Genomic DNA, 13,168 nt, shown 5'->3' on the forward strand with positions numbered 1-13,168 from the left:
GGGGGGTTGGCGGCGGCGGTTGAGTAGGGGAGGGTGCGGGGGGTCGGCGGCGGCGGTTGAGTAGGGGAATCGAGAGGGTGCGGGCGGTCGGCGGCGGCGGCCGGTGGACCGGATCTGGCGAGGTGGGATAGCGATCGAGATGGAGGAGGATCGAGATCGAGTGTCCATGAAATTAAAAAATATTCATGATAGTTCAAAAAGTGCCCATGAAATATAATCAAGAAATGAAGTCTACGATTTAAATACAATCGATCTTAGCTAGCTATCTGTTCACAATCTTCTTGCCCTTCTTTTTCGCAAATGGAGTTCTTCTATGGAACGGACGTCCTTTAGGTAGGGTGGTCCTGCTTCTTCTTGTGGTGTATGCTGCTACTTCATCATCGTCGTCATGTTCGATCCTCGGGTCGCCGTACTTGTCGAAGTCTTGCTCATTGGCTACTCCATCCATTCCGATGATCTTCCTTTTGCCTCTCCTCACGACAACACGATTGGGCTTTGGCGGGTCGGTAATGAAGAAGCATTGGTCCACTTGGGAAGCCAGTACCCATGGCTCATTTTTCGCGGTGACGTTTGCGCCCGCGGTCTTGGATTTGGCTTCGGGTATAACCATGGTGGTGAAATACCGGTCTTCTTTTATGACGTTCTTGGCCTATCTGACACGGAACATCGGGACCTTCTCTCCAGCGTAGCTCAACTCCCAGATCTCCTCGATCCTTCCGTAGTATCTGTCCTTGTCGTTACCGGTGTAGGATTCCATCGTTACCCCGGAGTTCTGATAACCATCGCTCTTCATGTCCTTGGCCTCGGTGTAGAATGTGTAGCCGTTGATATCGTACGCCTCATAGGTCATCAGGTTGTGCTCGGCGCCCTGTGACAAGGCGAATATGAGTTGTTCTTCCGCGGAAGAATCCTCATGTAAAGGGTACGACAGAAGCTTCTGCTTGAACCAACGCGTGAAACATGAGTTGTGCTCTTTGAGTATATCTCCGTCTGTCCTCTGTTGGCCTCGGTCATTGTACGTCTTCTTAATAAAGGTTTTGTGCTCTACCACCCAAGGATCGACCACGTCTATGTGTTGTAGCGCGACTAGGTTTGCTCTTTCAAAGTCGGCGAGTCGACCCTCGAAGTCGACATGCATTTCGCGGCGACCCTCACGGTGACCCCATCCAGTGAGCCTGCCGAGGTGCCTGTTGACGGGCAGACCAACGGGGTTCTCGATGCCTAGATAATTCATGCAGTAGGAGATGCACTCTTCGGTCAGAAAGCCCCTGGCTATGCTTCCCTCTGGACGTGACATGTTGCGAACGTATCCTTTGATGACACCATTCATCCTTTCGAACGGCATCATGCTGTGCAGGAACGTCGGCCCGAGTTGGATGATATCCTCCACTATATGGACCAGCAGATGCACCATAACGTCGAAGAATGCGGGAGGGAAGTACATCTCAAGCTTGCATAGTATCACCACGATCTCTTCCTGTAGCCTTCTGAGTTGCCTCACGCCAATCGACTTCCGAGAGATGACGTCGAAGAAGTTGCATAGGCCAAATAGCGTTTCACAGACGTGCGCGTCCATGATCCCACGGATTGCAACTGGAAGTATCTGCGTCATCAGCACGTGACAGTCGTGAGACTTCATCCCGCTGAACTTCTGCTTCGTTGGGTCTAGGTATCTGCTTATCTTCCCCGCGTAACCGTAAGGAAGTTTTACTCCTAGGAGGCAGGTGAAAAACTGCTCGATCTCCTCCTGACTTAGAGTGAAGCACGCGGGAGGGTAGTCATTTCCGGTCTTCTTGGCCTTTTTGCCTTTGCGACGACTTTCTGTGTCCTGCTTCGCCTCATCATCATCATCATCATATATAGCGTGAAGCTCCTGCCTGATGCCCATTGATTTCAAGTCTGCCCTTGCTTTCGGCCCATCTTTGGTCCTCTCTGGCATGTTGAGCAGGGTACCAAGCAGACTCTCGCACACGTTCTTCGTGATATGCATGACATCAAGGCTGTGAGGCACACGGTGGATCTTCCAGTACGGCAAGTCCCAAAAAACAGACCTCGTTTTCCATACCTTCAGCAGCGGCTCTGGCGCCTTTTGCTTCTTTCCCGGCAGTGGGCATTCTTTCCAATTTTTCAACAGCTTGTCTATTTCCTCGCCGCTCCTCGTACACGGGCGTTTTCGGGGTTCGGTTTCACCATCGAACAGATCCTTGCGTTTCCTCCACGGGTCATCGTCGCGAAGCCACCTTCGATGTCCCATGAACACGGTTTTCAAAGACCCGGGATCTCTATCTAGCTGGCGATACATTGTGTCATCCATGCACCTTACGCATCCAGAAAATCCGTGGACTACCTGCCCCGCAAGATATCCGTAACCGAGATAGTCGTGCACCGTCGTGAGCAGTGCGGCTCTCATAGGGAAATATTCTTTCTCTGCGGCGTCCCACGTATTGGCTGGCGTTTTCCACAGCGTGTCAATCTCCTCTTTCAGCAGCCCCAGATACAGATTGATGTCGTTCCCTGGTTGTTTCGGCCCTTCAATTAGCATACTCATGTGAATGTACTTCCTCTTCATGCACAACCAGGGGGGAAGGTTGTACATCCACACGAACACAGGCCAGGTGCTATGTGTGCTTCTCTGGCTGCCAAACGGATTGACTCCATCGGTGCTCGCGCCCAGCATGATGTTCCTTGGATCGTTCCCAAATTCTGGGTATTCGAAGTTCAACACTTGCCACTGGCTCGCATCCTTAGGGTGACTCAGCATCTTGTCTTTTTTATCTATCTCCGGATCATTTGCGTCATCTTCTCGCTTCTTCTCCTCCCTATCCACGTGCCAACGCAGGAGCTTTGCTACCTTAGGGTACGCGAAATACCGCTGCAGACAAGGAGTGATCGGAAAGTACCACACCACTTTTCGAGGAGCTTTATTCCTCTTCTTGTATCGAGTGACACCGCACACCGGACATATGGTAGACTCCGCGTGCTCGTCCCGATAAATGATGCAATTGTTCATGCACACATGGTATTTCACGTGCGGTAAATCCAGAGGACACACGATTTTCTTCGACTCCTCCAAACTGGTCGGGCACTTGTTTCCCTTGGGAAGACGTTCGTGCCAGAATGACATGTTCTCGTCGAAGCATGCGTCGGTCATTTTGTGTTTTACCTTCATCTCCAGAGCCATGAGCGTTACTTTCAGGCGGGTATCCTCGGGCCTGCATCCTTCATACAATGGAGTAACCGCGTCTAACTCAAGTTGATCCATCTTGGCTTTCTCTCGGGCGGCAGCTCTTGCATTATCCGTCTGCTTGAGAAGCAGCTCTTGAATATGAGGGTCCTGCACCCAGCCCATCAATGGTCCAGCGTCATCTGCTCCGCCAGCATCATCATCATGTCCTGCATCTTCTACATGATGACTGTGTACAGCATCACCGTCGTGATCATCTCCTGGGGATTCTTCGTCTTCTCGCCCCCCCGAGCTGCGGTGGTTGTCTTGCTGCCCTTCCTCATTTCTTGCCCGGCCCCCATGGACGACTTCGTAGTCATCTTCATCACCTTGCCACCGATAGCCATCCATGAAACCACGCAAGAGCAGGTGGTCCCGCACCTGCCCGGAATCCGGGTCCGCAATAAGGCTATTCAGCTTGCATCTTCGACATGGACATCTTATCTCCGTCTCGTTCTTTCGAACCATCTCGGCCTTCGCGGACCTCAAAAACCTATTCACGATGCCTTCGGTCATCGTGCGGACCATGGTCGCCTGCGGGGTAGAGCAAAACGATATTTTAGAACCAAGAAAAAATTTGGCATGACTTTCCCTAAAAATAGGACCAAAAAGAATGCTTAATGCCAAAATTCTCGCCGAAACGGAAATGAATCAACATTCCGGCAAAATATTGGCAACTATCGCATTTCAAATACTGGTACACCTCCAAACACAAACACATATGCAACACCACAAACATATGCAACACCACGAACATACATAGATCTAGCTAGGCCATAAAAAGTGCATGTGCACATTGTTGTAGGGAGAACAACATAAATATAGCTTCCCCCCTTACTTACCTAGCAAAACAAGGTAACTTAACCACTTAATTTGAATGAATCTATGGTGGAAATGAGGTGAAAAAGAGGAGGCACCCGAGACAAGGAGGAGGCGGTGGAGAGAATGAAGTGGGGAGAAAGTGAGTGTGGGAGGAGAGGTTGTCCAAAATATCTTGTTGCTGCCCACTTACTAATGGCGCACCAGCAACAAATGCGCCATTAGTAATCCAGGTTACTAATGGCGCACCCCCTGGTGGTGCGCACTTTTGCAAAAAAAGGAATAAAAACAATAATAAAAAAATAACCTTAGTGGCGCACCTTCTGGCTGGTGCGCCATTACTAGTTACAACTAGTAATGGCGCACCACCAGTGGATGCGCCATTAGTATGTTTGGACAGGTGCACTACTTCAAAAAAAAATTGGTACTAATGGCGCACCGTGGGCAGGGTGCGCCATTAGTAGTTTCAACACTAATGGCGCATCAGAAGATGGTGCGCCATTAGTATATACTAATTGCGCACCACATGTCTGGTGCGCCATTAGTGTCATTTCCATCTATAGCCCTTTTCCTAGTAGTGATGTATTTCTTCATTAGACAAATAAGTGCTGCTTGTATTTGCATGCTTGCAGCAGCCATGTATCATCCAAACAGAAAGCCTTGAGTTTTTGATTCTTGATTTAGCAGCATCAATCATTCTTCTCCTACATATTTTTCTAAACCACGACAAACTGTGTTTGTTTAAGCTGTTACTTTACATGTTGATTTTCACACAGTGACTCCTTTTATTATGTTCTTTGTTTGGATGCACGGTATATATTAAGTGGATGCAAAGAAATAGTCTCCATAGAACGATGATACGAATTGCTTTAGCATTTATTTAATGACTGCAGAGGCAAGGCTGATTCATTCCTTAAGTGTTGAATCAATAAAACATCCTGATGCCTCCCATTCCTCTTCTCGCCGTTGCCACCGTCGATTTAGCCAGTAGTTCTTCCTGGATAAGCCCTCTATGCTCTAGGCTCTCCTCTCTCTCTTGTTGTGGTCAATTTTGCGCTAGCCAATGTGCCATAGCGATTTGTAGGATACTCATGTCTCATTAGTTGCTTGTATGCTCTGTTTGTTTGTTTGTTAGTATGTATGGAAGGAGTGTGTCATACAACTCACAGTGGAACAATATATATCCAGTGTAGACTCATATAATTTCAGGTGTCCCCTGTTTGTTTTCTAGTGTAGAGTTGATTAGCTTCCATGCTATATTTCTTTGAATCGAACCAACTTGTGTACTTTGTGTAATCTTCTTTCTATGTACTCCCTCCGTCCCATAATGTAAGACCCTTTTGCAAGCTAACATAGCAAATGGTGTTATATTATGGGATGGAGAGAGTATGTTCTTAACCATGACAACCTGAGAATTAGTAGGCTGCTTGGTCATCGTGTCATGGTTATGTGTAGTATGTTCAGTTTGGTAGTTTGGACCAAAACAGAGGAGAATGCCTTCCTTTTATGGTTTCTCTTCTGCTGTAACAAACACATGTAGCTTCTTGGTGACAAATACACAGCCTTATGTATGCATGTAGCTTGGATGATTTTTTTTAACAAATACATCAACTCAGAACCATTGATTAATTGGGTGTGTATTGCAAAAATTGTTGGCTGTTGCAACACTAGGATTATTAACCGAGCAACAACTCTCTCTCTCTCTCTGTGTGTGTGTGTGTGTGTGTGTGTGTGTGTGTGTGTGTGTGTGTGTTGTCAATTTTGCGCTGCCCATCATGCCATAGCGACTTGTAGAATACTCATGTCTCATTAGATGCTTTTATGCTCTGTTTGTTTGTTTGTATGTATGGAAGGAGCATGCCATACAACTCAGTAACTCACAATGGAACAATATCTATCTAGTGTAGACTCATATAATTTCAGGTGTCCCCTGTTTGTTTTCTAGTTTAGAGTTGTTTAGATTCTGTGCTATATTTCTTTGAAACGAACCAACTTGTGTACTTCGTGTCATTGTCTTGCTATGTACTCCCTCCGTCCCATAATGTAAGACCCTTTTGCAAGCTAACATAGCTTGCGAAATGGTCTTATATTATGGGACGGAGAGAGTATGTTCTTAACCATGACAACCTGAGAATTAGTAGGCTGCTTGACCATCGTGTATGGCTATGTATAGTATGTTCAGTTCGGGATTTTGGGCCAAAACAGAGGAGAATGCCTTCCTTTTGTGGTTTCTCTTCTGCTGTAACAAACACATGTAACTTCTTGGTCACAAATACACAGCCTCATGTATGCATGTAGCTTGGATGGTTTTTTTACAACAAATACATCAACTCAGAACCATTGATTAATTCGGTGCGTATTGCAAAAATTGTTGGTTGTTGTAGCACCAGGATTATTAACCCAGCAGCAATGCTTTACTACACATGTAATGTGCTATAAGTTGCAAAAGATTCAAATCCTAGTCATGCCCAAATCAAACTAGTGACTGACTGAGCAATTATCTTTATGATGTTGTTTCCTTCGGCCTTGTTCATGGACCTTGGTGACCTAGATTGTTTGCTTCCTTTTTTCCTTCAATCACGATTGCTTCAAGTTTACTATCAAATACTATACTGCAACTTGCAAGTTACCTACAACCAACCATTCTTGGTGCTAAACTTTTTTTTGTTTGATTTGGAGCAGCAGCAGGCAACCTCCATCAACGAGCGGGACCCCATGCCCAAGGTGACGAGGAGGACACCGTCGAGTCCGACCTCCACCTCGACCATTACGACGCCCAGCAAGGTCAATCCCTACTTTACAGGAGTTATGGTAATAATTACCTCTAAGATGTCACTATTGTGTCATAGAAAAGATGATATAAATTTACTATTGTACCCAAATTTGGAATATTGCTGCATAATGAAGCGGTTTGATCACTAGTACAGTAGTTTGGTGATAGATATTATGCTACTGTTTTTGTACCTGTAGTGGTGTAGGTTTAATAGTCTACTCCCTATGCTCCTAAATATTAGTCCTTTTGAAGATTCCAATATGGACTACATATAGCTCCGTATGTAGTCCATATTGGAATCCCTAAAAAATACTTATATTTAGGAACGGAGGGAGTAGCAAAACATCCAAAAACAACGAGTTGCATTTATTGGCCCATAAGTTGCTTTGTTTTGAGTCTATACTTTTTTCTGTGCCAAGTATAAGTATTCCAAAATATGATTAAAAATAGTGTCAGGCTAGTGTCGTTCTTCATTGTAGTAGACATACCTTGTTTGATTGTTGAGGTTTGACATTCCAGTGCTTGCTGGAGTGCTTTGTGGTGAGGTTATTTGTTTCCAACATCTTGTACTACAACATTTCATTTCATTGTTGGATGGGCACTTGTTCATTTCATTTTAACTTGCTTAAAGTTGTCCCAGTGCTTGTTCATTTCATTTCAACTTGCCGAAAGCTGTCTCAGTATGTCCATATACATTGCGTACTAGTCCAGTGCTTACTAGAGTGAGTAGTTGTTCCTTCTATTTGGATTGAAACACACCAATTGTGGGTGTGCTTTGATGATTTCTTAGGTATCATACTATATGCAATCTTAATTGGTTGGTATGCATACGGTCAAAGAAGGCATGGTTTTTCCGATTAACTAATATTTTGCAATTGATCCATACCCCTGTAACTTGTTTTTTGCGTGATTTCTCCCATCTGGTATAATGATGATGTGCCATGTGGCTGATACTGTAGATTTATTTGGCATGAGGCAAGATTTGAGGGGCAAACTCCTCGACCTGGTGGTTTCGGCGGTGGTTTCGGCACCGGTGCTCTTGCTCCCAACATGGACAAATCAAAGAGTGCTCGGCCTTCAATAGTCACTCTATTGACATACTTAGTACTCCTAGGAGATGTCTGCCAGTATGATGATCCAGCTAGGCTTACTTGGCCTTGTGTTTTCTTATTCGTGCCCTAAGGTGAACCACGCGTTGCTGCTCTTTTGGCATTCATTTTCCTGGTAAACTAGTTTTATGACACCAGGTGCTGGATGCATTCTCTACTTATGTTCAGTCTACTAAGTAGGCCTGATGTTGATCTTTATGTAGGATCTACCTACTTTTCAGCATGACCGCCCTGCTATCTATTGTTACTCATACAGACCATTGATCTGATGTAGTGCTTGGATCTGTGGTGGTGGTGGTGGTTGTGATTGTAATGGTGTTGTCGTTGGAATCGCTGCGTAGATACATTTTCTATTGCTTGACAGCGGACTAAGAAGTTTAGTTTGCTAATTTCTTGGATAAATTAGGATTATACTGACCTGTTGTTTAGGCAACTTGAGAAGGCTCATCTTTGTAGCTCTGTTAATCATATTCTTTCTTTCTTTTCCAGCAAATGATAATTTGTTTGTTATCTTGTACCAAAATGGACCTTTCAATGTCCTGAGTGGACTGTTTGTGGTGTTTGCTAGTGGTTTAGAATCAATATACTTTTACATGTGTTGAGCTGTGATTGAAAACGTGTAGGAGTAGCAAAAATATGTAGTTGTTTTAATCAGTTGGTATGCATACAGTCGAAGAATTCACGGTTTTGCAGGTTAATTCATATTGATGACAGTACATCTTATTTGTGTGATTTCTACCATCTGGTAGTATTCGAGTCCGTCAGAGATTTCTCCCGCAAAGAAAGATCAACAAGTTACTAGTTACTAGGAACCCGACCGCCCTGCAAGACAGATTTATCCTGATGCATGTGAAATATATCCTCTCTTCACAATATACTTACCGTACTAGATTAAATAAATGTGGGGTTCTAGCACACAATTAAAGTCCACTCTAGCGATGGATGCATATTTGTGTAGCTCTGCACAAAGTGATGAACGTGTTTTTTTGTGTAGCTCTGCACAAAGCCCAGACATTTTTGTTGCGTTCCATGCTTTATTGATCAAAATGATTGTGATATGGCTCATTTCAGTCGTCATGTGTGCTTGCTAGGCTTGGTTCCCCGATGAGCATAGGTGGTGCGCGGCACAGTCACCATGTGGTGTGTGCGGGGGATTTCTCTTCCACTCCGATGTTTCCCGACCTGCCCCTCCAGTGGCACCAATTCTTCTTCCACTCCTGCATAGCTGCTGGTAAGCTATCGATTCCCTCTCTGCTCTCTGTGTTGATCCAAAAGCATCAGATATGAACAAGTGACACTAGAGTCTGTTCTGTCTAGCTTCTTCGTTTTTCTGTATAGGCAATAAAAGTTCTTTTATTTGCGAATAATAAAAGTTCCTTCTGTTTCTAACTAAAGGCCTTGGTTATATATGCTTGACTTAAATCCCTAGAGAAACAAATCGTACATCTGATTACATTGAAATATTTCAAATATCACATGCCATTGATTAGTTTTGTGCGTATTGCAAAAAAATGTTGGTTATTTGAGCACTAGGATTATTAAACCAGCAGCAACGCGTTACTGCACATGTGTTGTGCTAAAGTTGCAAAAGATTCAAATCCTAGTCATGGCCAAATCAAACTAGCGACTGATTGAGAAATTATCTTTGTGATGTTGTTTCCTCCTACCTTGTTCATTGACTTTGTTGACCTAGATTGTTTGCTTCCTTTTTTTCCTGCAATAACGACTGCTTCAAGTTTACTATCAAATACTATACCGCAACTTGCACCCTCCATCGACGATCGGGATTGTTGGTGCGCTAAACTTATTTTTTTTCTTTTATATGGAGCAGCAGCTGGCACCCTCCATCGAAGATCGGGACCCCATGCACAAGGTGACAAGGCGGACACCATTGAGTCCGACCTCCACTTCGACCATGACGACACGCAGCACAAGGTCGATCCCTACTTTACCACCAATATGTTCTTTTTTTTTGCCGTGGTTCAAAATTCTTCTCCCCAAGAACAGGAGCTATGGTAATAATTAACTCTTAAGATGTTACTGTTGTGTAATAGAAAAGATGATTTCTATTTACTGTTGTGCCCAGATTTGGAATATTGTTGCATAACGAAGTGGTTTGATCACTAGTACAGTAGTTGTGTGATAGATATTATCCTACTGTTTTTGTTCCTGTAGGAGTGTAGGTTTCATAATAGTCTAGCAAAACATCCAAAAACAACGAGTCGCATTTATTGGCCCATAAGATGCTTTGTTTTGAGTCAAATATACTCTTTTCTGTGCCAAGTCTAAGTATTCCAAATATGATAAAAAATAGTGTCAGGCTAGTGTCGTTCTTATTGTACTAGAAAGACCTTGTTAGATTGTTGAGGTTGGACATTCCATTGCTTGCTGTAGTGCTTTGAATGGTAAGGTTATTTGTTTCCAACAACTTGTACTACAACATTTCATTTCATTGCCGGATGGGTTCTTGTGCATTTCATTTTAACTTGCTGAAAGTTGTCTCAGTGTTTGTTCATTTCATTTAAACTTGCTGAAAGTTGTCTCAGTATGTCCATATTTGATTGTTGAGGTTGGGCAGTAGTCTAGTGCTTACTGGAGTGAGTATCTATTCCTTCTGCATTGGAACACACCAATTGCGAGCGTGCTTCGATTGTTGCTTAGTTATCATACTGTATGCAATCTTAACTAGTTGGTATGCATACGGTCAAAAAAGGCATGGTTGTGTCGATTAACTAATATTCAGTGCTATTGGTCCAAACCCCTGTAACATCTTATTCGTGTGATTTCTGCCATCTGGTATAATGTTGTTGTGCCATGTGGTTGATACTGTAGATTTATTTTGCAGGAGGCAAGATCTGAGGGCCAAGCTCCTTGTCCTGGTGGTTTCGGCACTGGTGCTCTGGCTCCCAATGTTGACAAATCAGAGTGCTCTGCCTTTAATAATCACTCTATTTACATACTTTGTACTCCTATCAGATGCCTGCCAGTATGATGATCCAGCTAGGCTTACATGGCATAGCTGGTAAGCCCTCTCCCTCTTTTGATTTTGTTTTTCTGGAAGCTTGACCGGTGTGGTGTGACGCATATCCATGCATGCATGTGTGACTACACCTGTACTCGGCTTTCGATCATTACTTGATCAAGGAAAACTGTCTACTCAGTCTTCCATTATTATTACTACTGATTAGAAGGGGAAAAAACATCTGTAGGCCATTAAATCTATTTCTAACTAAAGGCCTTGGTTATATATGCTAGACTTAAATCCCTAGAGGAACAGATTGTACATCTGATTACATCAAAATATTTCAAATATCACATGACATTAAATATGACCAAAGATTATGTAGTATACAACCTGTTAGCTCTTTGGAAGCGATAAAAGTGCAAACTTATGTGGTCTCTAGCCCGTCAACTCTATGGAAACAGAGGTGTGATAGCAAATTTGAAGCTTATTATCTGACTTCTTTTTTATTACGGTTAAGGCAATGCATTGCCACTTCTATCTTCGCTATAAATTCCTTGGAGTTTTAGTGTCAGGTTGCCAACATATTTAGCCTTGATTAACGCTCAGGCATATTTCTTTAGGTTGACCACCGTGCGGTTAGCCTGGTGGTGATTCTTCTTCCGCTCTGACGTCTCCCACCCTCCCCCTCTGGTGGCCTCGGTTCTTCTTCTACTCAGCCATAGCTGTTGGTAAGCCACAAGTCTGCTCTCTCTCTCTCTCTCATGCTCTTCCTGTCCATGGCCGTCGAGCCATGTTAATTTTTTTGCTGGCCATCGTGCCATGGTGATCTCTAGGAATTTTGTTCTAGCCTTCAGGTTAAGTTTTTATTTGGTAGGCATGTCGCCTAATTTACAGTGAAGTGCATCCATCAATAAAAAATAGACGCTACTCGAGTCCGTCGGGCATTTCCTCCACTAAGTTAATATCAACCAAGCTAGTTACTAGGGGGTGCAAGACAAATCTATCTTTGATGCATGTGAAATCTAGAGATGCATCCTTCTGTTCATCATATAATTACTAGTTTAAATGTGGGGTTCAAGTGCTCAACTAAACTGTAGCTTCAAACAAAGCAATGTATGGATATTTTTGTGTGCCTATGGACCTATGTTTTTAAGGCGGTAAGGCGAGGCAAGGCACCGGGGGGCGCCTCACCGCCTAAGCGGTAAGGCATAAGGCAAGGCCGACGCCTTAGAGAGTAGGGCATAAGGCAAGGCGAGGCAAGGCACCGGGGGGCACCTCACCGCCTAAGTAGTAGAATGAAGTAGAACTTGGTAGGAAAATAGGCATATACACTACACATCTTGCACTTGCTGCTGGTTGTAGAGCCCATATAACATCCATCCTCTTTGCACTTTCTATTCTCCCCAATAGTAATGGCAGTGAGCAACCAGCAAAAAAGCTAGCACAAAGCAGGAAGCAATGAACAACTCAAAAGCAGCAAGCAATGAACAACTGAACATGGAAGAAATGGATTAGAGGAGGATGGGGAGAAGGTCGGAGGGAGAGGAGTAGAGGATGGGGGACGTATATCTTGGCAGTTGGCTCCTTGCTGTTGCCTGTTGATGGTTGTTGTTGTACTGAAGAGGAGGAGGATGAGCTACTGGAGAGGAGGAGGAGGAGGATGAGCTACTGGAGACGAGGAGGAGGAGGAGGAGCTGGAGAGGATCTGCTGCAGAGGAGGGAGCTGATCTGCTGGAGGAGAGGAGCTAGAGATGGAGGAGGGAGGTGCGTGTTGATTGGGGGTTATTTCTCTCTCTGTCCCCCCTCTTACCTGTTGGAGCCAACAGCATCTCTTTTTCCAGCCTAAAACGGCTTCCTTGTCTGGCTGGCAAGCTCAAGGCGTCCAATATGGACCAAAGCGCCAACCCGGAGTCCTTAGAAGCGCTTCAGACGCCTTAAAGCTTAAGGCGGACGCCTTACTCATGCACCTAAGGCAAGCTGAACGGCTTGAGCTTGCAGGGCGGCCTGACGCCTAAGTGTCGCCTAGGCGACGCATTATGGACGCCTTAAAAACATAGCTATGGACAAAGATTAGACATTTTTATTTGCATTCCATGCTTTATAGATCAATGATTATGATCCATGAACCTCATGTCATTCATGATGCGTGGTTGGCTTAGTTCCTTGATGTGGTTTCCTGATGGGCACAAGTGCACGACAAAGCCAACGTGTGGTGTGCTCCGGGGATTCCTCTTCCGATGCTTCCCACACTGCATGTCCTGTGGCCCCTTTATTCTTCT

This window comes from Triticum dicoccoides, chromosome 4A, assembly GCF_002162155.2.
Source record: "Triticum dicoccoides isolate Atlit2015 ecotype Zavitan chromosome 4A, WEW_v2.0, whole genome shotgun sequence".
NCBI lineage: Eukaryota > Viridiplantae > Streptophyta > Magnoliopsida > Poales > Poaceae > Triticum > Triticum dicoccoides.